This window comes from Phyllostomus discolor, chromosome X (genome assembly GCF_004126475.2).
Source record: "Phyllostomus discolor isolate MPI-MPIP mPhyDis1 chromosome X, mPhyDis1.pri.v3, whole genome shotgun sequence".
Taxonomy (NCBI): Eukaryota; Metazoa; Chordata; class Mammalia; order Chiroptera; family Phyllostomidae; genus Phyllostomus; species Phyllostomus discolor.
Window position 1 is genome coordinate 74,455,959 of NC_050198.1, and position 27,294 is coordinate 74,483,252.

The following is a 27,294-nucleotide window of genomic DNA, read 5'->3' on the forward strand; positions in this document are numbered from 1 at the left end:
TGGCATGTATATTTAAACTACTACATCTATTAGATAAGCCAAAATATAAAACATAATTATGACAAAGCAAAATAGTAAAAACTTCAAGTATCGTGGAGGCAGCTTTTTCTTTGATTATTAAGAAAAGGAGCTGTACATTCTGCATACTTCTTGATGTCCTTGAAAAATGCTTGCAGCCCTTATTCTAACCTTTCTTAATAGCTGCATCGCCTTATTGACTGTAAATATTGTTCAATATCAGTTTACAATCATCTGATTCTATGGCTTTGTTTTAATATGTTGAATAAAATCACTGATAGATGGTTTTCAGTTGGGGAAAATGTTAAAATGACAGTAGTGGTGTTTGTCCTGTTCAATGCAGAATGTACAATAATGGGGATGATTTGGTGTCTGACTTAATTTTCCCACTTCATTTTTTTATTGATTCCCTTAATTCCTGTGAACCAGTTTGGATAAATAAGTCACATTTTAAATTTTGATATTTTCCAATTGCTTGTGCAATAATTGATCAAATTTATCAATTTGTTTAAATATTCCCATGAAATTTGTTTTTTCAGGCATGCTACTTTTCCTTGTAGCCTCTGAAGAGAAAACCTCTTTCACTTGAAAATTTAATAGCTGCAACTATTATTCTCTTTTTTTTTAGTAACTCAAAATAATATTGAATGGGTTTTTTTTTATGTTTTTCAATTCATTGGCCTAGTGCACTCTCATTTGACTTTCAGATACTCCAAGTAAACATAGCCTGCTGGCGCTTTGTGTAGTCTTTGTGAATTAACACTCAGTAGGCCAAAAAGTCCATTTAGTTTTTTCCATAAAATAAAGGACATGCTTTTCATTTTCACCAATAGCTTTATTGATTTGGATATTTTGAGTATGTCAGCTATCTTCTGCATGGTATGACATTGATTTTTGTCAATTAATGTCTCAATTTGATCACTATCAACTTCAACTGGTCTACCCAACAATGGAGCTTTGTCCAGACAGAAATCTCCAACACAAAACTTGCAAACCACTTTTGACACATTTGATCAATCACAGCACCTTCTTCATAAACTGCACAAAACTTTTTGTTTTGCATTTTTACCTTTCTTAAAATAATAATGCTTAATATGCCAAAATGTTGCTTATTTTCTTCCATCTTCAATATTAAAATGACTACACAAAAATTCACCAATTTTGATAAATTTTTTAATGCAAATTAATGTGACAGCTGTCACAATACAACTGAGAAAAATCTTTCAAATGAAGTTAAAGACAACTAAGCACTACGAGAGCCATCTTATAGGAAAAAAAAACAAACTTTTTGGCCAACCCAATATATTCACCCAGTAAGTTTTGTTGAAAAGACTTTATAAGCAAAACAATAATGCTTAGTCTTGGATTAGCTTAACAAGGATCTCATAACAGCTTAATGTAACCAATTATCATGTCCATTTTATATTGTGTTTGATTCTCTGTAAATACTAATTGGATAATGACTTGGGGAAAATGTTTTTCACTAAACAATATTGAATGGAATTATTGTTCATCATAAAGACCATGAGGAAAGCTCAGAGTCCTCATTGTAGTCAATAAATTCTAACCTTTATTTGCTCTGTTGACGTGAACATTTTGTTAATTTTATTGCTACCTTTATCTTCCACTTCTTCAGTTCCTTTAAAGGTATGTCAGATGCTTAAAATCTTCTTTCCTTTCTTTTGTTATCATTTTCATTATCAAAATTTTGTTTAGTTTTGTTTTGTTTGTTTTTTTAAAGATTTTATTTATTTATTTTTTAGAGTGGGAAGGGAGGGAGATAGAGAGAGAGAGAGAAACATCAATGTGCGGTTGCTGGGGGTTATAGCCTGCAACCCAGGCATGTACCCTGGCTGGGAATCGAACCTGCGACACTTTGGTTCGCAGCCCACGCTCAATCCACTGAGCTACGCCAGCCAGGGCAAAAATTTTTTTGGTAATAGTGGGTCTTTTCCTTAATTTCATGATTTTTGATTCTTAGTGTTTAGTTTCTATTGTGATATAATAAAAGATTCTTTAATATGTTGATGCTTCTGCCACTCTTCCTTCTTTCAGACTTTGTTTTCGGCTTCCAATAGGATACCTTGTTCTATGAATTCCTTCCAATAGAATAAATTTGAGTTTTAGTCTGTTAATGTATCTGGATAAAAAATACACAAAATAAATATGAAGTTAAGGATTTATAAGAGCAATTAAACTGTTACTGAATTATATTGAGCTACATAATTGTTCACTATATATCAAATTACTCTTATGGTCCATACATTGACATGCTGATCATATGTGTAGGCATTTTCCCAGTGGAACATTTCTTCAATCCATTCATTCCATTAGTGGCAATTTTACTGGCAGACTTCACCTGGATAACATGGATCACATATACTAAAACAGAGTCCAATACATTGTGATGCATTAAATGTGAGACTTCATACACATATGAGTATTCATTGGTTGTAGTACCTTACAAACACAGCAATTCTGATAAATTCTCTTTAATTAGATTTCCATCTAAAAAAGAAAAATGTTTATCATACATTTAGAATCATTGATGCTGCATTGTTGATTTTATTCCTGCCAGGCCAGAACTTATATTTTCATTAGGATTTGATAAGGAGCAAAACCTCCAATTATAATTTTATAGATCTGGTAATTGGAAGAACTTTCCATAGACTAGTGTCTTGCTCTGTACATTTCAAATCTTGGTCTCTCCACTAACAACATACTCACTGGGCCAGGCACCACAGGCACATTTATTATTGTAGCACCACCTCTGGCCTTGCACTTTGGGCAGAATGGGCAGTAGGACTATTTGTGGAAGACATTCTTACATTACCAATAACCTAACTACACACAAAAATAATTTTTAATTCCATAAATAATATCTCACTCAACCCAAATTCAATGCATTTCCATCAACTGTCCAGTAGATGGATCCTCAAAATTCCCATAGCCAGTCCAAGGCAAACAACCAACAACAGGGGAAATATGATGGAGGGCAAGTTGGAATGAAAGAGATGGCAGTCATCATGTCATAACTAATCATTTTAAAAGATCTTCTGTAAATATTATAAAAAACATATATCCATGGGAACACATTAATAGGACTCCCTGTAGGCCCTTAGAAGGGGTGCATTAGTTTCATAAATTCATTTATCTCTGTTTCAAACAGCAACTAAAGTGATTTTTTAAAAATCCTAAACCAATTGTATCACTCCCCTGCCTGATACCCTCTGATGACTTCTCACTACATTCTGAATAAAATACAATCTCATAACCAGGGCCAACAAGGGTCTGCATGATCTGGTCCCTGTCTGTATCTCCAAATCCAGTGACCACTCTCCCACTTGCTCACTACAATTTATTCACAAAGACATATTCCTATACCTGGAAGAGACCAAATTCTTTTATACCTAAGGGTTTGGGTACTTGCTGTTGATTCTGGAAGGACTCTTCTCCAACAATGTTGCTTTATTGGCTACTTACTATCTTTTGGATATCAGTTTAAATGTCACATCCTTAGAATTGCCTAGCCTTTGAGCCTGGATTTGGCTGTTTCTCAAGAGCAACTAAAAATGGATTTTCAAGGTCAGCTGCTGACCAGCTTTCTAGAATTCTGTAAGAGAACACCATCATTGTTAATATTATAACAGGCAAACACCAAGGCAAAATGCATAACTGAACCTTTTAAAAAATAGCTACAAGCCATGCAATTTACCATTGCCTATTTCTTCTACCTGTATTTAATATATAAGTATAGTATTTATTTATTTATGTTTATAATATAAAATATATTTTATTTTTATTTTTTAAATTTATTGTTGTTCAGTTACAGTTGTCCCACCTTTTCCCTCACTGCATAAGTATCAGTATTTAAAGGCCTTTAAAGGGTAGAAAACTTCTACCCTTTGTATTCATAATGATCCAGAACAGCCAGAATATCCCTCTTTACAGCTTTCAAAAATGGTTCTGAAAAAGATATGAAGAATCTGTCCAACTACACTCCCCACTGAGGCATGGTCTATCAACTTGCCTAGGTATATGGAAGTTATAAGTCAAATAACTTTCATCTTCTTGGATATGAAGGGAAAATATCATGAGAAAACTTGCCATTGGGATCACAAGTCCTTCAGACTACATTCCCTATGGAGTGGACACTTCCTTGATAAATGCCTAGAAATCAACATCAAAAAGTACACCAACAAAAGTGTAAACAAATAAATGCTTACTCCAGAAATGTTTGGTGAGGCTGAAAACTTCATCATCATCTTTCTGGACTATGTGTACTCATCTCATTTATGGAATAGTATCATGATCCAACTCCCCATGCTAGAACAAGAGCAATGACAGGAGAAGATAATAACCCAGGCTCCAAAGGGATCCACTGACCTCAGAACAACAGGGAAAATAAACTCCTATAGGGTCTTGCTGCTTCCACTTTCCTCTCTCTTCTGGACAGAAAGTTTGGATTTGCAAGTCATGATTGGCTACCACTTAGAAGTTCATGAGACCTCATTTTTTAAAGAGTTTTAAAAAACCTTTTCATGATGAAAACCCAGAGGTCATGATGGCAACCAGATTTCCGGGGTAAAAACCTGCTAGATATGATTGGACACCTGTTTCATTTTAAGACTTGAAGTTTGGATATGGTATCCTGGCTGTGGTAAGACTGTATTTGAAAATCTGTAAAGGATTCAAAATGTTGAAGTAATAGACTTGTAGGGGTTTTGTAAGTGTATGTATGTATGTATTTAAATGTATCGGGGTGAGTCAGTGTTCCTTTTATTTAAGCAATTCCATGGGTTAGTGATCATAAATCCCAAGAGCAAATAGAAATTAGTGGTCCACAGTAGTATGTCATACAACTGAAGAATGGCAAATGTCCCACTAAAAAATTACCAAGATAGGCATTTTTCTTTATTTTTTTCTTATGGTGAACTTCACGTATATATCTCTCTCTGTATTTGCTTTTGTTCCCTGACTAAAGATAATTCTCTATGTGTTTTTAAGTGAGAAAAGCTTTTACTTCCTCCTTGCAAAATAAATTAGCCATGTACAATAATCTATTCGTAATTGTAATTTTCTGGTCTGTGTCTGGCTTTTGAGGAGAGCATTTTCAGACATTATTTGGTAATAGAAATCTATCATTTGTGCATGCTCTACTAATATCTAATTAAAACAGACAGATCTATCAATTGAAACAGGTTTTGCATAGCTTAGAAAGCAACGAGTTTTGATTTTTGAAGAATTTACCTGGAATGTATAACAAAAATATGAATGAGTTTGTATACATATTTAAAATCTTGAATTGCACATGGAATGAGAAAACAAGAAGTGGGGTATGTCCAACTACATTTGGCTTGTCCAGACTCTTTATGCCCTACAATTATCAGAGAAATCTAAAGAATCAAGTCCATTCATTTCCCTTTCTCCCTTGTAATAAGTATGGAAATCCTATAGACATACATAAATAAGCCAAATGAAAATGAAAAACAATGTGTTGACATTGAACCTCTATCTCAACTCACATATTGAGTGAACAAGTGCTATGGAAAATAGCATGTAAAAACAAAACAGAGGAGCCCTGGCTGGCGTAGCTCAGTGGATTGAGAGCAGGCTGTGAACCAAAGTGTCACAGGTTCGATTCCCAGTCAGGGTACATGCCTGGGTTGCAGGCCATGACCCCCAGCAACCGCACATTGATATTTCTCTCTCTCTCTCTTCCTGCCTCCCTTCCCTCTCTAAAAATAAATAAATAAAATCTTTAAAAAAAACAGAGGAAAGAGAAAAGTTTCAACTATAAACTCCAACTTGGGCAAATTCTAGCTTGTCTGAGAGTGTGACAGGATTCTTCCACTAAATGACTATGAAGTATTTTCTAAAGAAATAATTTAGAATACCTCCAGAGAGAATAAATAAATTTGATTAAGTCTTAAAATTAAGACATTCTGTTTTAAGTTATTAAGACTAACAAATGCTTGTATCAACTTAAAAGAAAAGAACTCAAGAATTCCCATAGAAGAAAGAAATTGAACTTCTGATGCTTTAAGGGGTGTCAAACTCATTTTCACCAGGGATCACATAGCCTCGCAGTTGCCTTCAGAGGGCCAAAATAATTTTAGGACTGTATAAATGTAACTACTCTTTAACTATTAAGGAGTTGAAGTTACATTCGGCTCTTTGAAGGCAACTGCGAGGCTGATGTGGCCCCCCTGCCCCAGTGAAAATGAGTTTAACAACCCTACTTTATTTATTTATTTTTTATTGTTGTTCAAGTACAGTTTTCACCCCTCCCCACCACTCCAGCCCTCCCCACCTCTGTCCCCCATTTCACCCCTCCTTGTTATTGTCCGTATGTCCTTTATAATTGTTCCGGTAAACCCTTCACCCTTTTCCCCCATTATCCCCTCCACTCTCCCCTCTGATCACTGTCAGACTGTTCTCAATTTCAATGTCTTTGGCTATACTTTATTTGCTTGTTCGTTTTGTTGATTAGGTCCCTATTAATGGTGAGATCATATGGTATTTGTCTTTCATCGCCTGGCTTATATCACTTAGCATAATGCTCTCCAGTTCCATCCATGCTGTTGCAAAGAGCAGGAGCTCCTTTTTTCTTTCTGCTGCATAGAATTCCATTGTGTAAATGTACCATAGTTTTTCGACCCATTCATTTACTGATGGGCACTTGGGTTGCTTCTAGCACTTGGCTATTGTAAATTGTGCTGCCATGAACATTGGAGTGCATAGATTCTTTTGGATTGGTATTTCGGGGTTCTTAGGATATAATCCTAGCAGTGGAATTGCCAGGTCAAAAGGCAGTTCCAGTTTTAGTTTTGTGAGGAAATTCCATGCACCAGTCTTCACCTCAGCTTTAAATGAACTGATCCTTTAAGAAAACCTCTTCACACACAGAAACTGCCAATTCAGAAACTGACAGGCTGAGGTAGTCAATGGTTGGATGCTAGGTTTCAAAGAAAAAAAAATGAAAATAGGTATTAAACTAGCAACTGGTAATCATAAAAGAGAACTACTGAAAACTTCTGTAAATCACTTCAATACTTTAAAATAAATACAAATACATACTATTAATTTCCAACTTTGTATAATATTCCTAATCAAGGTGAATCCTTCCCTGATTCAGAGTGATTTGATGAATTTCATTTCTAAAAAGCTAAATGTTCCCTGATTTTATTACAGTGAGAAACATAATGCAAGTGTAATATTGCATTATATAAGTGCAACAATTTTTAAAGAAATTAAAATGAAGAGATCCAGAAAAAGTGAAAATACTTCATCACCATAAAATTTCATTTTAATTGAATTATCAATATATAAATGTATTTGTTCTTCATAACATTTAGATTGCAAGGGAAAGTCCAGGAAGGAAAAAGTCTCAAATATTCATAAGATTAATTTTAAAACTAACATTTAAAACTTAACTGTGGTCATCTATCATTATTTAGTGTATGTGCATGCATTTAGATATGTACATAGTAAAGTCTTAAATATTTTATTTATTATTAGAGAGAGGGTAAAGGAAGAAGAAAGACAGGGACAGAAATATCAATGGGTTGCCTCTTGCACATCCCCAACTGGGGCATGGCCTACAACTGAGGCATGTGCCCTGACCAAGAAATGAACTGGTGAACCTTTGGTTCCCAGGCTAGTGCTCAATCCACTGAGCCATACCAGCCAGGGCTATATTGAAGTCTATTAAAACCATAGAAGAGAACTGGTAACTCAGAAAGAAAGGTAGTCCTTGAATATATGATTTGTTCTCAATCATGAGGGTGTAAAAAGTTATTTACTTCCTGCATGCTCTACCCAGATGACAAAAATTTCCTTTTATTATCCTCCCCAACACAGTCACTCAAAAGTCTGTTAACTTCCTTGTTTTTGTGCCATTTTTGCATGACTTAAAACTGCAAATGCCTAAATAGACACTTCTCCAAAGAGTTACATACAGAGGGCACAGAGACATATGAAAGGATGTTCAGCATCACTAGCCATCAGAGAGATGAAAATTAAAACCACAATGGTACACCACTTCAAACAAGTCACAATGGCCACACCATAACTAAATCAACAAACAAGTGCTGGACAGGATGCGGAGAAAAGGGAACCCTAGTGCACTGTTGGTGGGAATGCAGACTCGTGTCACCACTGTGGAAAACAGTATGGAATTTCCTCACAAAACTAAAACTGGAACTGCCTTTTGACCCAGCAATTCCACTGCTGGGAATATATCCTAAGAATCTGGAAATACCAGTTCAAAAGAACTTATGCACCTCTATGTTCATAACAATGCTATTTACAATAGCCAAGTGCTGGAAAAAGCCTAAGTAGCCATCAGTAAATGAGTGGATAAAAAAACTATGGTACATTGAAACAATGGAATGCTATGCAGCAGAAAAAAGAAGGAACTCTTACCTTTTGCAACAGCATGGATGGAACTAAAGACTATTATGCTAAGTGAAATAAGCCAGTCAGTGAAAGACAAATACCACATGATGCCACCTATAAAAGGAATCTAATGAACAAAATAAACTAATGAACAAAATAGAACCACAGGCATGAAAACATGGAACAGACTGATAGTGACCAGAGAAAAGGGTAGAGGAGGATAATGGTGGAAAGAAGCGGAAGGGATGAGACAAAGAACATACATGAAAGACCCACAAACATGGACAATTGTGTGGGAATTGACTGTGGGAGTGGGGGATGGGATGGGCAGAGGAGGGCAAAAGTGGAAAAATTGAGACAACTGTAATAACATAACAACAAAAAATGATTTTAAAAAAGAACTCATACAACCCAACTCTTCCCACTAGGAAGACAAACTAATTAAAAAATGGGCAAATGACCTAAATAGATACTTCTCCAAGGAGCACATACAGATGGCCAATAGATATATGAAAAGATATTTAATGTCACTAATCATCAGAGGAATACAAATTAAAACCACAATGAGATATCACATACCATCTGTCAAAATGGCCATCATTAATAAATCAACAACAAGTGCTGGCAAGGATGTGGAGAAAAGGGAACCCTTGTTCACTGTGGTTGGGAATGCAGATTGGTGCAACCACTGTGGAAAACAATATGGAGTTTTCAAAAAAATTAAAAATGGAACTGCCTTATGATGCAGCAATTCCAGTTCTAGGAATATGTCATAAGAATCCCAAAATACCAATTCAGAAAAATTTATGCACCCCCACATTCATAGCAGCATTATTTACAATAGCCAAGTACTGGAACCAGCCCAACTGCCCAACAGTAGATGAGTGGATAAAAAAGTTGTGGTACATTTATGCAATGGAATACTACTTGGCCATAAAAAAATAAGAAAATCTTACCTTTTGCAACAGCATGGGTGGATCTGGAGAGTGTTATGTTATGGTATGCCAGTCATAGAAAGATAAATACCATATGATTTCACTTAAATATGTAACCTAATGAGAAAAATAAATAAACAATAAATTTAATGAATCCTCTCCCACATATGCATAAGGATTTGGATTTGGGATCCAAAAGGATTTGGGTAGAATTTATTTTTGAAATTTGAGTCTCATTCCTTTTATAATTCACTTGCTGCAAGATCTCCCCCTTTTAATTCCCAGCTGATTTTCCACCATTGAGCCAATAAGGATGTGTTTTTGTACTGCTGTTTCAGCCATAGCCAGGGGGTGAGGAAATGTGTTTAGAACAGAAAACTGCAGACTCACAACTTGCATCTCTTAAGAGTTGCAGTGTTTCTTCTTCCATCTGATTTTGTGCATGTTCCAGTGTATTCATGAGTTTTTCCAATCTATTTTGTATACTTATTACCTCCAAGAAATTTTATATGACCACTTCATTCCTCCACTATTAATGGAAGCCTCTGTATTTTTTGTATTTTAAAATTACATCAACATCATTATAAGAGCTTCCTTGTCATGAAACCCACAATATGAGAAAAGTTTTAAAATAAAAAATAGAAGTTCCAATTCTATCAGTGTTTTTTAAAGGTCAAATATTTTTAATATTAATATCTCAGCTACTATATTCATCAGGATAGATGGAAGCATAATCAAGTTCCTCTGCACTGTCAAAAAATGACAGCTTTATGGAACTACATATACTATATAATTCACACATTTAAATTGTATAGTTCAATGGTTTTTAGTATATAAAAAGTTGTATAATCATTACCATACTCAATTTTAGAACATTTTTATCACCCCAAAAAGAAACCCTATACCCTTTAGCTATTACCAATGTTGCCCTCTATTCCCCCAGACGTAGGCAGTCACTAATCTACTTTCAATATCTATAGATTTGCTTATTCTTGATATTTTATACCAATGGAATCATATAATATGTTGTGTTTTAATACTAGATTCTTTTATTTAGTATAATGTTTTCAAGGTTCATTCATGTTGCAAATTTCATTCCTTTTTATGGCCAAACAATATTCCATAGTATGGTCATACCATATCTTCTTATTCATTCATCAATTGATGATGATCAACTCCACATTTTGAATATTATCAATAAAGTCGCTATGAACATTTGTGCACAGGTTTTTGTGTAGAAGAAGGTTTTCAATCCTCTTGGGTATATACCTAAGAGTAGAATTGGTGGCTCAGTCCAATTTACCTATTTTTCCCTTTTTGCTAACGCATGTGATATCATATGTAAGAAACCACTGACAAATCCAAGGTCATGAAGATTTAGTGCTATGTTTTCTTTTCAAAACTTTTATAGTTTTAGCTGTTACATTTAAGTCTTTGGTTCATTTCAAATAAATTTTTTTTATACCATATGAAGTGGGAGTCTACCTTCAGTCTTGTACACATTGATATTCAGTTATCCCTGCACTATTTGCTTAAAAGACTATTTTTTTTCTCATTGAATTTCTTTGGTATTCTTATTGAAAACCAATCAACTATAAACATGAGGGTTTATTTCTGGATTCTCAATTCTATTCCATTTGTCTATCCTTAAGCCAGTACCACACTGTCTTGATTATCTTTTTTTTTTATTTTCATTTTGAAAGCAGAAAGTGTGAGGTCTCCAACTCTGTTTTTCTTTTTCAACACTATTTTAGGTATTCTGGGTCCCTTGAATATCCATATTAACTTTAACATTAGCTCATCAATTTCTACAAAGAAGCTGGCTGGAATGCAGATAAAGATTGGGTTGAATCTGTAGAACAATTGGTAAAGTACTGCCATCTTAATGACAGTAAGTCTTCAAATCCATGAATACAGGATGTCTTTCTGGTTATTTACATCTTATTTAATTTCTTTGAAAAACATTTCATAGTCTTAACAAGATTTATACTTCTTTTGTTAAATTCATTTCTATATATTTTAATATTTTATACTATAATATATGAAATTGCTTTTCAGTTTCATTTTCTTTTTTCCTTTTTATTGAATTTATTGGGGTGACTCAGGTTAACAAAATTACATGGGTTTGGGGTTCACAATTCTATAATGCATCATTTGTTTGTACACTGCTTTATATGTTCACCACCCCAAGTCAATTCTCCATCTTTAATTTCATTTTCTTTTTCTTAATACATATATTTCATTAATGTTCAAATACAGTTGTCTCCATTTTCCCACCACCACTTTCCCTCTCCCTACCCATCCCACCTCCCATCCTTAATCCTACCCCCCTTTCGTTTTGTCCATGGGTCCTTTATATATGTTCCTTGATGGTCCTTTCCCTTCATTACCCCATTATTTCCCTCCTCCCTCCCCTCTGGTTACTGTCAGTTTGCTCTTAATTTCAATGTCTCTGGTTATATTTTATTTCCCTGTTTATTTTGTTAATTATGTTACACTTATAGGTGAGATCATATGGTATTTGTCTTTCACCACCTGGCTTATTTCATTTAGCATAATGCTCTCCATTTCCATCCATGCGGTCACAAAGGGTAGGAGCTCGTTCTTTGTTTCTGCTGCATAGAATTCTATTGTGTAAATGTACCATATTTTTTGATCCATTCATTTACTGATGGGCATTTAGGTTGCTTCCAGCACTTGGCTATTGTAAATTGAGCTACTATGAACATTGGGGTGCATAGGTTCTTTTGAATTCCTGTTTTGGGATTCTTAGAGTATAATTCCAGCACTGGAATTGCTGGGTCAAAAGGCAATTCCATTTTAGTTTTTTGAGGAAATTCCATACTGTTTTCCACAGTGGCTGGATGAGTCAGCATTCCCACCAACAATGTACTAGGGTTCCCTTTTCTTCACAACCTTGCCAGTACTTATTGTTTGTTGATTTGGTTATGATGGCCATTCTGACTGGTGTAAAGTGGTATCTCATGGTGGTTTTCATGTGCATCTCTCTGATAGCTAGTGATGCTGAGTATCTTTTCATATGTCTCTGGGCCCTATGTATGTCCTCCTTGGAGAATTGTCTGTTCAGATCCTTCGCCCAATTTTTAATTGGATTGTTTGTCTTCCTGGTGTGGAGTTATGTGACTATTTATATGTTTTGGAGATCAAACCCTTGTCTGAGATATCATTGGCAAATATATTTTCCCATACAATTGGTTCCCTTTTCATTTTGCTGATGTTTTCTTTAGCCATGTAGACACTTTATTTTGAAGAAGTCCCACATGTTTATTCTTTCCTTTATGTCTCTTGCTCCAGGGGACATATTGGTGAAAATATTGCTGCGTGAAATGTCTGAGATTTTCCTGCCGATGTCCTCCTCTAGGACTTTTATGGTATCACGACTTATATTTAAATCTTTTATCCATCTTAAGTTCATTTTTGTGTATGGTGTAAGGTGGTGATTGAGTTTCTTTTTTTTTTTTTTTTTTTTTTTTTTTGCATGTAGCTGTCTAGATCTCCCAACACAATTTGCTGATGAGGCTATTTTTACTCTATTTTATGCTCCTGCCCCTTTGTCAAATATTAATTGACTATAGAGACTTGGGTTTATTTCTGAGCTCTCTGTTCTTTTCCATTGGTGTATTTGTCTGTTCTTATGCCAGTACCAAGCTGTTTTCATTACAGTGGCCTTGTAATACAGTTTGATATCAGGTATTGTGATCCCTCCTACTTTGTTCTTCTTTCTCAAAATTCCTGCAGCTATTCGGGGTCATTTATGGTTCCATACAAATTTCTGAAATGTTTGTTCTATATCTGTGAAATATGTTATTGATGTTTTAGTGGGGAATGCATTGAATGTTTAAATTGCTTTGGGTGGTATGGACATTTTGACAATTTTAATTCTTCCAATCCATGAACATGGTATATGCTTTCATTTATTTGTTTCTTCCTTAATTTCTTTCCTCAGTGTTGTGTAGTTTTATGAGTACAGGTCTTTCACCTCCTCTATTAGGTTTATTCCTAGGTACTTTATTTATCTTGTTGCTGTAGCAAATGGGATTTTTTTCCTGATTTCTCTTTCTGATATGTCATTGTTGGAGTATAAAAATGTCATCAATCTCTGAATATTGACTTTGTTTCCTGTTTTTTTGCCAAATTCACTTATTAGGTTGAGTAGTTTTTTGGTGGAGTATATAGCATTTTCTATATACACTATCATGTCATCTGCAAACAATGACATTTTACTTCCTCCTGTCCAATTTGGATGTCTTTTATTTCTTTCTCTTGTCTGATCTCTGTGGCTAGTACTTCCCATACTATTTTGAAGAGAAGTGGTGAAAGCATACATCCTTGTCTTGTTCCTAATCATAGTGGAAATATTTCAGTCTTTCTCCATTGAGAAAGATGTTGGCTGTAGGTTTTTCACATATGACCTTTATTACGTTGAGGTATGCTCCCTCTACTCCCACTTTGCTGACCATTTTTATCATAAATGTGTGCTGTACCTTATGAAAAGCTTTTTCTGCTTCTATTGATATGGTTATGTGATTTTTGTCTTTTGTTTATGTCATGTATTATGCTTATTGATTTGTGGATATTGTACCATTCTTGCATCCATGGGATGAATCCCACTTGAGCATGGTGTATGATCTTTTTTAGGTATTGCTGGATGCAGTTTGCCCGTACTTTGTTGAGGATTTTAGCATCTATGTTCATCACCGATATTGACCTGTACTTTTCATCTTTGTTGTATCTTTGTCTGGTTTGGGGATTAGGATGATGCTGGCTTCATAAACAGTTTGGGAGTCTTCCCACTTCTTGAATATTTTGGAGTAGTCTGAGAAGTATACAGGTTAGCTCTTCCTTAAATATTTTGTAAAATTCTCCTGTGAAACCATCTGGTCCAGGGCTTTTGTTTGATGGGAGTTTTATGATTACTGCTTCAATTTCATCAGCTGTTATTGGTCTTTACAGGCTTCCTGCTTCTTCTTCATTCAGTTTTGGAAGATTGTATTTTTCTGGAAATTTGTCCATTTCACGTACATTTTCAAATTTCTTAGCATAAAGTTCTTTGTAGTAATTTTTTACAATCCTTTGTATTACTGTGGTATCTGTTGTAATTTCTCCTCTTTCATTTTGTATTTTATATATTTAGGTGTTCTCCCGTTTTTTCTTGATGAGTCTGGTTAAAGGCTTGTTGATTTTCCAGTTGCATCCATGCTGTCACAAAGGGTAGGAGCTCCTTCTTTCTTTCTGCTGCATAGAATTCCATTGTGTAAATATACCATAGTTTTTTGATCCATTCACTTACTGATAGGCACCTAGGTTGCTTCCAACACTTGGCTATTGTAAATTGTGCTGCTCTCACCTTTAACAGAAACCTAAACAACAAAACAAAGAAACAAGCAAAATATAACCAAAGACACTGACATAGAGAACAGGCTGACAGTGTTCTGAGGGGAGAGGGGAGGGAATTTCAGGGGAATTTCAGGGGAAAAGGGGAAGGGTTTACAGGAACAAGTATAAAGGACACATGGACAAAAACTAGGGGTGGGTGGAAATGGGAAAGAGGAGGGGAGGGCTGATTGGGTGGGCTGGGATGGGAATAAAAATAGAAAATTGTACTTCAACAATTAAAATAAAATTAAAAAAAATAAAATGCTAATTGTTTAAAAAAAAAAGAGGCTTGTTGATTTTGTTTATCTTTTCAAAGAACCAGCTTCTGGATTTATTGATCCTTCAAATTGTTCTTTTAGTCTCTACGTCATTTAATTCTGCTCTGATTTTGGTTATTTCCTTCCTTCTACTCACTGTGGGTTTTGTTCCTCCCATTCTTGTAGACCTATGGTTAGGTTGCTTATTTGAAAGTTTTATCTTTTTTTAGGTAGGCCTGTATCATTATGAACTTCTGTCCCAGGACTGCCTTCACTGTGCCCCACAGGTTTTGGACTGTTGTGTATTCATTTTCATTTGTTTCCAGACACATTTTTATTTCTTCTTTGATCTCATTATTAACCCATTCATTGTTTAATAGCATGCTAGTCAATCTCCATGAGTTTGAGTGTTTTTGAGTGTATTCCTTGAGGTTGGTTGGTTTCTAGTTTCAGGCCCTTGTGGTCTGAGAAGATGCTTGATATTAATTCAATTTTCTTGAATTTGTTGAGGCTTGTTTTGTTTCCTATCATGTGGTCTATCTTTGAAAATGTTCAATGTGCATTAGAAAACAATATGTATTTTGTTTCTTTTCTATAAAAGGCTGACTATATATATATATATAATCAGTTAAGTCCAATTGATCTAGAGCATTGTTCCATGCCACAATATCCTTTCTGATATTTTGTTTGGAAGATCTATTCATTGTTGACAATTGGGTGTTAAAATCCCCTAGTATAAGTGTGTTGCTGTCCATATCTTTCTTGAAGTCCTCCAAGATTTTCCTTATATATTTGGGTGCTCCTATGTTGGGTCCATATATGTTTATAATATTTGTTTTCTTGATGGATTCTTCTCTTGAGTATTATGAGGTGTCCTTCTGGATCTCTTTTTATGGCATTTGTTTTGAAGTCTATTTTGTCAGATATAAGTATTGCTACCCTGGCTTTTACTTTCCTGTCTGTTTGCTTGGAATAGTTTTTGACAACCCGTCACTTCAAGTCTGTGTAGGTCTTTTGTTCTGAGGTGGGTCTCTTGTAGGCAGCATATGTGTGGATCATGTTTTCTTATCCATGCAGCTACCCTATGTCTTTTAATTGGGGCAGTTAATCCATTTACATTTAAGGTTAAACTTGCCAGATAAGAAATGAATGTTAAGGGAGAGGGAAGATGGCGGCTTTACTCTAGGCAGCGTTTTTCTCGGCTTCTATGAAGAGGAGGGAAAATTGTGGATCGGTGGAGAAACAGAGCAAGTGGGCTAGGTTACCGAATCACTTTTGAAAGCAGGACATCAAAAATTATTGCACTCACTGGAAAACCAGATGGTAAGGAGTCTGCTACAGGACAAAAGGGGCCCAGGGATCAGCGCAGGGTCTAGGGGTGTGCAGACCCCAGGCCCGCCCAGGGTGCTCCGGGGTCTGCCCCAGGGTGCCTGGGAGAGGGAAGTCGCTGCTCCCTCCCTGGAATACTGGGGGTGAGCAACTCCAGGGGAGAACGTGTTGCTAAAAGGAACAGATTGGACAGTTGGACTGGGAAAAAATCGCCCAGGGACTATGAACACCCGCCCAGAGGCCTGGGAGGAGTAAGGAACACTAGCCGACAGGACCAGGGGCAGCCTGGAAGGGCGCCTGCAACCCTAGCCCGGTGGAAGTGCAGATCGGTGGACAGTACAGAACTGGGCCGCGCTCCGCTCGCGCCCCATAGGTAGGCCTGAATCACGCGCTGCTTTCCCAGGAGGGACATGGCACTTGGTGCGTTCCTACAGTGGTGGCTCAGAGATTTCCAGCCAGCCGAACCAGGGCAGCAGGGAAAGGCGCCCACACCCTGCGGGAGTGAGGTTCGGCGGGGAACACAGAGCTGGAAACGGCTTGGTGCACGCACCGTCAGAATGACTGACTCTCGCGCGCTTTGATCCCGGAAGGGTCGCAGTGAGGCGCTTAGGGCGATCCTAGACACCGAATCTCAAAAGTTTGGGGGAGGGGCGTGCCCTGTTACATCCCCAGGGAGGGTGCAGTGAATCCAAAAACGTCACAAGTGTCTCCAGAGATCATAGAGCTGGAAACCTGCAGGACCCCGGAGTCCGGAAGAATGTGGAAGTGAGATCCAGAGAGCCAGTGTGTGCGGGAGTGCCCAGGCTACCTAACAGACCAGCTGAGGTCTGGCTGGGAGAGAGAGAAGCATTTCAGAGGTCCCTCAGCCAGCTGAAGCCAGCAAGATCAGAAAAACTGGTCTGGCCAGTTAGAAACCAACACGAGGGTTTTTTGTTTGGTTGGTTGGTTGGTTTTTTTGTTTGGGTTCTTTTTTTGTTTGGTTTGGTTTTGTGTGGTTTCTCTGGCTGTTGTTGGTTGATTGACTTTATCTTGTGTTTTATGTGACATTTTTTTCAATTCTTATTATTTTTATCTCGCAATCCCTTATGTTTCTCTTCCATTCAACCTAATATTATTCTTTCCACTCCAAATTTATCTCTCCGGCACTACATCTTCTGCTTTTCTTTCCTTTTTTGTTTTTTAATCTTGCAAGTTACTGTAAATTTGTATTATCTTTTCCTCACTTTTCTGACTTTTTTTATTTTAATAATATTTTGGTATTCTTTTTCTTTCTGTATAATCTTCTTGGCTTGGCTGGTTATACTGTCATTCGATAGGTTCCCCATAGTATCTCGGTCACAATGTGTTGATAAGATACTATCCTTCATCTGTGTTCCATTAATAAACTTCTCAAGGTTCTATACTCTTTATTCTTTTTATCTAGATCTCATCAATTCTGCCACAAGACTGTCACTTTACTATTACTGCTAGTAAGACCTAGTCTATACAATTGTAAATGCTTCTCAATACCCCTACCTGATCTCAGCCTACTTTGCAATTTTCTGAACTATACCATTGTGGGGGTTGTCTCTATTCTTTTACTCACTACTCCTATATACTAATCTTTAGTCCAACCCTACCTTAGAATCTGACCTCCCACAGCCACACAGCTTTCTAGATCCAACTAACAATCCTCTCATCCCCAATAAGAGTCTTACCTTCTTTCCATCCTTTCTAAAACGTGGATAGTGGGGTGGAGGATCACGGTTAACACTATAAGGAGCCAAAGGATAACCCTTCTCTTCTCTACTGGCTACTAAAGTAAATATCATAGTATACTGTCTTGATGTTTTAAGCCACTTTGCCTTACTCTTCCAACTGATCACAAAAAAGAATAGGGGGAAGCTGTGAACACCAGGATACAGGAAGGAGATTGCACCACTGAATCTCACAAATATTCTACCACAGAAGTTCACACCATAATTAAAGGGAATTAGAACAGATCAAATTAACAAACAAGAAGAAAACAGAAGAAACCCACGAACAATGAGAAAACAAAGAAACAACCCCCAATTGAAGGGAAATGAGGAAGCCTCAGGAAAAATGCTAAATGAAATAGAGGCAACTCAACTATCAGATAGTGAGTTCAAAACAATGATTACCAGGAAGTTCAATGAACTCACAATGAGCTTTCAGAAATTAGAGGGGAACTACATCAACCTCACTGCAAACTATATAAACATGAAAAAGGAAATAGAAACTCTCAACAAAGGTCAAGAGGAAATGAAGAATATAATTTCTGAACTGAAGAACACAGTAGAAGGAATGAAAAGCAGGATCCATGAAGTAGAAGATTGGATTAGCGAGCTGGAGGACAAAGTAGAAAACAGCATCCAGAAAGAGCAAGAAAAGGAAAAGAGGCTCAGAAAGAATGAAGAGGGATTAAGAGAAATGCAAGACAATATGAAATGTAATAATACCCGTATAATAGGGATACCAGAAGGAGAAGAAGAAAAGCAAGGGATCGAAAACCTAGTTGAACAAGTAATGAAGGAGAACTTCCCTAATTTGATGAGAGAAAAAGTCACACAAATCCAGGAAACACAGAGAGCCCCAATCAAGAGGAACCCAAAGAGACCCACCCCAAGGCACATCATAATTAAATTGACAAAATTTCAAGACAAAGAGAGAATCTTAAATGCAGCAAGGGAGAAAAAGGAAGTAACATACAAGGGAGCCCCAATAAGGCTAACAGCTGACTTCTCAATGGAAACACTTCAAGCCAGAAGAGAATGGCAAGAAATACTCCAGGTAATGAGAACCAGAGGGCTGCAACCAAGGCTACTATATCCAGCAAGGCTCTCGATCAACATAGAAGGCCAAATAAGAAGCTTCCCAGACAAAAGAAGTCTAAAAGAATACACCTCGACCAAACCAGCTCCGCAAGAGATTCTAAAAGGACTGCTTTAAGGAAGGGAGGGAAAAGAGAGAGAGAGAGAGAGAAAGAGAGAGAGAGAGAGAGAGAGAGAGAGAGGAACACACGTACATAAAAGACAATGAATAAGAACCTATCAATAATAACCTTAAATGTAAATGGATTAAATGCTCCAATTAAAAGACATAGAATAGCTGATTGGATAAGAAAAAATAACCCACATATCTGCTGTCTACAAGAGACCCAACTCAGGATAAAAGACCTGCACAGGCTGAAAGTGAAGGGCTGGAAACAAATCTTCCAAGCAAATGGACAGGAAAGAAAAGCCGGGGTAGCAATACTCATCAGACAAAATAGACTTCCAAAAAAGGTCCATAAAGAGAGACCCAGAAGGTCACTTCATAATACTGAAGGGAAGAATACATCAAGAAGACATAAGTATTGTAAATATATATGCACCCAACATAGGAGCGCCGAAATACATAAAGAAAATCTTAGAGGACTTCAAGAAAGATATGGACAGCAACACAATTATAGTGGGAGATTTTAACACCCCACTATCAAAAATGGACAGATCTTCTAAACAAAATATCAACAAAGATATTGTGGCATTGAACCATACCCTTGAGGAAATGGACTTTACTGATATATACAGAGCCCTTCATTCCAAAGAAGCTAAATACACATTCTTTTCAAATGTACATGGAACATTTTCAAAGATAGACCACAATAGGACACAAAACAAGCCTCAAGAATTTCAAGAAAATTGAAATCATCCCAAGCATTTTATCAGACCACAAGGGACTGAAGCTAGAAACCAACCCAAAGGAAAAAAACCAAAAACACTCAAAATCATGGAGATTAAATAGCATGCTATTAAACAATGAATGGGTCAAGAATGATATTAGGGAAGAAATCAAAAGGTTTCTGGAAACAAATGAAAACGAACTCAACACAACCCAAAACTTATGGGACACAGCCAAGGCAGTCCTGAGAGGGAAGTTCATAGCGATACAGGCACATCTAAAAATGTTAGAAACATTCCAAACAAACAACCTAACCCTATGTCTACAAGAACTCGAGGAACAACAACAAAGGCAGCCCAGAGCAAGCAGAAGGAAGGAAAAAACCAAGATCAGAGCATAATTAAATGACATAGAGACTAAAAGCACAATTCTAAGGATCAATGAATCCAAGAGCTTGTTCTTTGAAAAGATAAGCAAAATCGACAAGCCTTTAAGCAGACTCGTCAAGAAAAAAAGAGAGAAGACCCAAATAAACACAATCAGAAATGAAAGAGGAGAGATTACAACAGATACCACAGAAATACAAAGGATCGTAAGAAATTACTATAAAGAGCTGTATGCCAAGAAATTTGAAAACTTAGGTGAAATGGACAACTTTCTAGAAAAATATAATCTTCCAAAACTCAATGAAAAAGAAGCAGAAAGCCTGAACAAACCAATAACAACAAAAGAAATTGAAGCAGTAATCAAAAAACTCCCAACACACAAAAGCCCGGGACCAGATGGTTTCACAGGCGAATTCTACAAAGCATTTAAGGAAGAGCTAACCCCTATGCTTCACAGACTATTCCAAAAAATCCAAAAAGATGGGAGTCTCCCAAACTCTTTTTATGAGGCCAACATCATCCTAATTCCAAAACCAAATAAAGACACAACAAAGAAAGAAAACTTCAGGCCAATATCACTGATGAACATTGACGCTAAAATCCTCAACAAAATACTGGCAAACTGCATCCAACAATACATTAAAAAGATCATACACCAGGACCAAGTGGGATTCATTCCAGGGATGCAAGGATGGTTCAATATTCACAAGTCAGTAAATGTAATACATCACATAAAGAAAAGCAAAGACAAAAACCACGTGATCATATCAATTGATGCAGAAAAAGCATTTGATAAGGCACAGCACCCATTCATGATAAAAACACTCGGCAAAGTGGGAATAGAGGGAGCATTCCTCAACATAATAAAGGCCATATATGAGAGACCTACAGCCAACATCATACTCAATGGCCAAAAATTAAAATCTTTTCCACTAAGATCAGCAACAAGACAAGGCTGTCCACTTTCACCACTTCTATTCAATATAGTACTGGAAGTTTTAGCCACAGCAATCAGACAAGAAAAAGAAATAAAAGGCATTCAAATCGGAAAGGAGGAAACAAAACTCACTGTTTGCAGATGACATGATAGTATACATAGAAAATCCTATAGACTCTAACAAAAAACTGCTTGACCTAATAAATGAATTTGGCAAAACAGCGGGATACAAAGTCAATATCCAGAAATCAAAGGCATTTCTGTACACCAACAATGAAACAGCAGAAACAGAGATCAAGGAAAAGAATCCCATTCGAAACAGCAAGAAGAAAAATAAAATATCTAGGAATAAACCTAACCAAAGAGGTAAAAGACCTGTATTCAGAAAACTACACAACACTGAAGAAAGAAATCAAGGAAGACACAAACAAATGGAAACATATACCGTGTTCATGGATTGGAAGAATTAATATCATCAAAATGTCCATACTACCAAAAGCAATTTACACATTCAATGCAATACCTATTCAAGTACCAATGGCTTATTTCACAGACATAGAACAAACACTTCAGAAATTTATATGGAATTATAAACGACCCCGAATAGCTGCTGCAGTTTTGAGGAAGAAGAGTAAAGTAGGAGGGATCACAATACCTGACACTAAACTATACTACAAGGCCACTGTAATCAAAACAGCCTGGTACTGGCATAAAAACAGGCACATAGACCAATGGAACAGAACAGAGAGCCCAGAAATAACCCCAAGTCTCTATGGTCAATTAATATTTGACAAAGGAGGCAGCAACATAAAATGGAGTAAAAATAGCCTCTTCAACAAATGGTGTTGGGAGAACTGGACAGCCACGTGCAAAAAAATGAAACTTGAGCACCAACTTACACCATATACAAAAATAAATTCAAGGTGGATAAAAGACTTAAATATAAAACGTGACACCATTAAAGTCCTAGAGGAGAAGGTAGGTAGGAAAATCTCAGATATTTCACAAAGAAACTTTTTTACTGACTTGTCCTCTAGAGCAAGGGACATAAAGGAAAGAATAAACAAATGGGACCTCATCAAAATAAAAAGCTTCTGCACAGCTAAAGAAAACAGTTTCAAAATTAAAAGAGAACCAACTGTATGGGAAAACGTATTTGCCAATGACACCTCAGACAAGGGTTTAATCTCCAAAATATATAAAGAACTTACAAGACTGCACTCTAAGAAGACAAGGAATCCAATTAAAAAGTGGACAAAGGACTTGAACAGACACTTCTCCAAGGAGGACATACAGAAAATCCAAAGACACATGAAACCATGTTCAATATCGCTAGCTATCAGAGAGATGCAAATTAAAACCACAGTGAGATACCACTTCACACCAGTCAGAATGGCCATCATAAACAAAGCAACAAACAAAACGTGTTGGAGAGGTTGTGGAGAAAAGGGATCCCTAGTGCACTGTTGGTGGGACTGCAGACTGGTACAACCACTATGGAAAGCATTATGGAACTTCCTCAGAAAACTAAAAATGGAGCTGCCTTTTGACCCTGCAATTCCACTGCTGGGATTCTATCCTAAGAATACTAAAACACCAATTCAAAAGAACCTATGCATCCCAGTGTTCATAGCAGCACAATTTATAATAGCTACATGCTGGAAGCAACCAAGATGCCCATCAGTGAATGAATGGATCAAAAAACTATGGTACATTTACACAATGGAATTCTATGCAGCAGAAAGAAAGAAGGAGCTCCTACCCTTTGCAACAGCATGGATGGAGCTGGAAAACATTATGCTAAGCGAAACAAGCCAGGCAGTGAAAGACAAATACCATATGATCTCACCTTCAACAGGAACCTAAATAACAAAACAAAGAAAGAAGCAAAATATAACCAAAGACACTGAAATAGAGGACAGGCTCACGGTGACCGGAGGGGAGAGAAGAGGGAATTTAAGGGGACAGTGGGAAGGGTTCACAGGAACAAACTTAAAGGACACATGGTCATAAACTAAGGGGAGGGTGGTAATAGGAGGGAAGTGGGGAGGGTGGGAGGGGGGACTGGATTGGGAGTAAAAGGGAGAAAACTATATTTGAACAATGATAAAATAAAATTTAAAAAAAAAAGAAATGAATGTTAAAAAGCTATGCAGGAAGTAAAGTAAAATATCACAAATCATGAAGAAGACCACAGTGGTTTTTTTCTTGGTAGCCTCTTGTATTTACCACTGTTTTTTTCTTTCTGAATCTGCCTCTGGTGATGTCAGATGTTGACCCCATCTGACCTTAGGCAGCCTGTTGGATACTTCCAGTGATCTTCTGTCCCTGGCTGTCTCTTTTAACTGTTGATCTGGTCACTCTACACTCAGTAGTCAGGTTTAAGCACTGTAGGAAGGAGCTGAATCCCTCATAGGGTGGGGGCTATTGTTTCCCCTCAGACTGCTGCTGCTCAGAGAGGAGTCATCTGCAGGAGCAGGATGGTTGCTGCATATAGGGGTTGGCTCAGCACCGGAATCCTGGTGGCTAGTCTCTCAGTTCTCTCCCCAAATCCTCCATCGCCACTCTCTCCTCTAGTTCACTCTGCATCTCTAGTCCACTCTGCCCCTCCTTTGCCAGGGATCTACTGTCTCTGGCTATCTCCCTGGTTAGTAATCTGGTCACTAGAACTCAGCAGTCAGGCTTAAGCACCACAGAGCCTGGGGAGATACCCTTCTGGGGTTGGGACTACTGTTTCTCTTCAGGCTACTGCCCCTCGGAGGGGAGAGGTCTGCCTGAGCATAAAGGCTGCTGCCATTTGGGGTATGACTCAGCACCAGGATCCTTATGGTTACTCTCTCAGTTCTCTCCCCAAGGCTTCTGCCCCCAGTCTCTCCTCAGGTGTCTCTAGACCATTCTGCCCCTGCCTTTGCCTGAGCCCTGGGTAAGTGGCTGCAAATGAAAATTTGTGTGTTGGCCCTTTAAATGTCCCTTTAAATGGCCCTTGCATCTCCAATCATCTGTCTCTGACAGAGAGCAATCCTGCTGCTTTTTCCACTGGTTGTTATCTGTGTACTTTTGGGGCTGTGGTGTTCTAGGCTGGGAGTCCTAGTTTAGGGTTTAGACCACAATCTCCTTCAGGGGATCCAGCTGGCTGCTTAATTATCCTGCCAGTGCTGCCACCTGTGGGCACCCAGCCAGCCCTCTTGAGTCCCTACTGCACTCCTTACCAGACAGGTTGTGCCAAAGCTGCTTCTTCTGTCTGTCCAAAGTTATATGGCTTCCCTTTGGCTATTGCTGTTTTTTGTTCCAGGTGGTTTCTCCACAATTGAGTTGTAATTCCAGATTCACCCTGGGAGGAGGTCAGTGTGACTTCCATTCACTCCTCCGCCATCTTCCCTCCAACTCTAATTTCATTTTCTTTTTTTTTATTGCTGTTCAAGTACAGTTGTATCCATTTTCCCACCACCACTCCCCTTCCTCCTCAGCCATCCCCACCTCCCGTCCTCGATCCTACCCACCTTTGGCTTTGTCCATGTATCCTTTATACATGTTCTTTGACAATCCTCCCTCCTTTTTCCCCCATTATCCCCTCCTACTGCCCCTCTGGTAACTGTCGGTTTATTCTTAATTTCAATGTTTCTGTTTATATTTTGTTTGCTTGTTTATTTTGTTGAATAGCCACCCCATGTCAATTCTCCATATTCAATTTCATTTTCATTTTCAATTTGCTCAATGCTATAGTATAGAATTACAATAGATTTTGTATGTTAATTCTGTATCCTCCAACTTTACTGAACTTGTTTATTAGTTATAATAGTTTTTAGTGAATTCTTTAGGATTTTTTAATATACTAAAACATCATCTACAGAGATATTTTTACTTGTTCATTTACAATTTAGATGCCTTTAATTTCATTGTCTTACCTACTTGTCTTGTCTAGAACTCCAGTACAATGGTGAATAGAAGTGACAGTGGGCATTCTTGTCTTATTCCTGATCTTAGGGGGAAACTCAGGGGCTTACATCTTTTTTTTTCTCATATTACATGTAAGGCATGGGCTGATGGCAGGTCAGTTGCAACTGTGATAGAAGCTTTACTCCATAGACATAGATAGATGTCTGTTCATTCTAGGACCCAGCCTGAGGCCTTACCTGGGCCATAAGGTTCTCTTGACAGACACCAGAAGCAAACACAAGAAGTCAAGCTAAACAAAACCACATTATCACCTTAAACTTCTGCTTCAATATGGTATATGTCATATCCACTCATACTCTATGCCCAAAGCCATGTCAGTTGAGCTCAAAATCAAATCTATACTCCTTTCAGAAGAGGCATCACACGTTTCCTGGCAATTGGTAGGGATACATAATCCTCTTAAAGGAAAGATGAGGAGTAAATAACTGTGAACAATGATATCATCTACCCTATTAAGTCTACTACCTCTAAGAATTATAGAAAATTATTCACTCAGCAATAAATTCAATTATCTGGACACCAAAAGACAATGAGATCAACTTCTTTTTTGAGACCAAGGCCACTATTTAGAAATTACACAGGGTCACAGAGAAGACTACAGAGAAAAACTTATCTAAAACTTGAGAAGGATGATTGCATGGGTTGTTAAGTATTGTGGCAACACACTTTCTAATAAGCCTGTCAGTTACCTGACTCAGAGTTTTTAACTTTGACTAACTATTAACAACTTACTAGGGTCCAAAGAATTTTAGTCTTATAAAGTTAGAGGTCACCTTGCAGAGAACTACCAGGATGTGATTTACTTTTGGGAGGATGCTTGGTTCAGAAAATAACCTCAAAGTTTCAGTTTGTTGCTCTAGAAAACATTAGGCAGGCTTGAGTCTAAATTAGTCATCATATTTTGGCATTCTTTCCCCAACTGACTAGATGAATCCCTGTTTTTTCAAATGTTCTTTGAGCAATTATTCTTGTCAATTTGCTCTTTTCATTAATTGGTTGAATAAAAGTTTGACATGTGCCAACAAATTTTGTCTGAGACTTGTGTTTTTTATAGATCTCACCTACTCCAAGAAATTTTCCCTGAACCCCTCTTCCTCCAACCTCCCACCCATCTTCTGTGTTCCTACAGCACCCTGTACTTTTGCTATCAAAGCACAATTCACATTGCATAGGAATTGTCTATTGGCTCCTCTTCCTCCCTTACCAGACTATAAGCACCTTGGCGCAGATTTTGCCCTGCTTGATTATGAATCCCCAGGGCCAAGTACAGTGCTTCCACATCCTACATGATCAATCAGCATTTGTAGAATGAATGATTGCTGTGTAATTGTTGCAAGTTGATGACAACTAAAATGAATAAATGGAGCAAGAAAACTTGGTATCTAGAATTCAGGGGGAGCTATCACAATAGATGTAATAGCCATGGGAAAAAATTAAAGAGAGAAAATATAGCTGATCTTCATTTTCAGGAGGGCCAATATATATGAAATTCAAATTTAGGACACAAGAGTACACATTCATTTTCCCAAATCTTCATTTTTTTTCATGAAATAATTAACTAGGATCTCCTTCTGTATTTCAATACATCTTATTAACTGTCTCACTGGATTGGTTTTAGAATATGTTGACAAATGAAGATCAGAAGTAAAAATGTGAATCAATGAGAAAACTATTTTATTTATGCATTTGTGTGTTCTAGAGTGCTTTCCAAGAACATATACATTGTGAAAGTGAACCACAAGAACACAGGATAGTGAAGAAGTTTAGCTTACAAGTTAATAGGCCTCTAATCTCTAAAGGTCTTTGGATAAAATAGGAGGGGGAGGATAACATAAATGATAGGTGAAAATGATGGGATTGGGACCAAAACCTAAGTCTGGGGCTCAACTTAGAGAAAATGAATGGTCCAAGTGAGATGAACTGAAGAACAGTAAGGGCAGGGAGGCAAACAGGCAATAATCATCTGATTTTAATGTTTATAGTCAATTGGAAGAATGACAAGTAGGTCAAATATTTAT

At 37.2% G+C, this 27,294-nt stretch overlaps 1 long non-coding RNA gene across 1 annotated transcript; it reads left to right on the plus strand.

The window, feature by feature from the left end:
• The first annotated feature begins 790 nt into the window (after window positions 1–790).
• On the plus strand, window positions 791–26,324 carry LOC118498525. The gene is made up of 4 exons (XR_004901009.1): window positions 791–1,072; window positions 4,786–4,788; window positions 9,666–9,676; window positions 26,314–26,324. It is a non-coding gene; the product is annotated as an uncharacterized LOC118498525 (long non-coding RNA).
• Window positions 26,325–27,294: the final 970 nt, after the last annotated feature.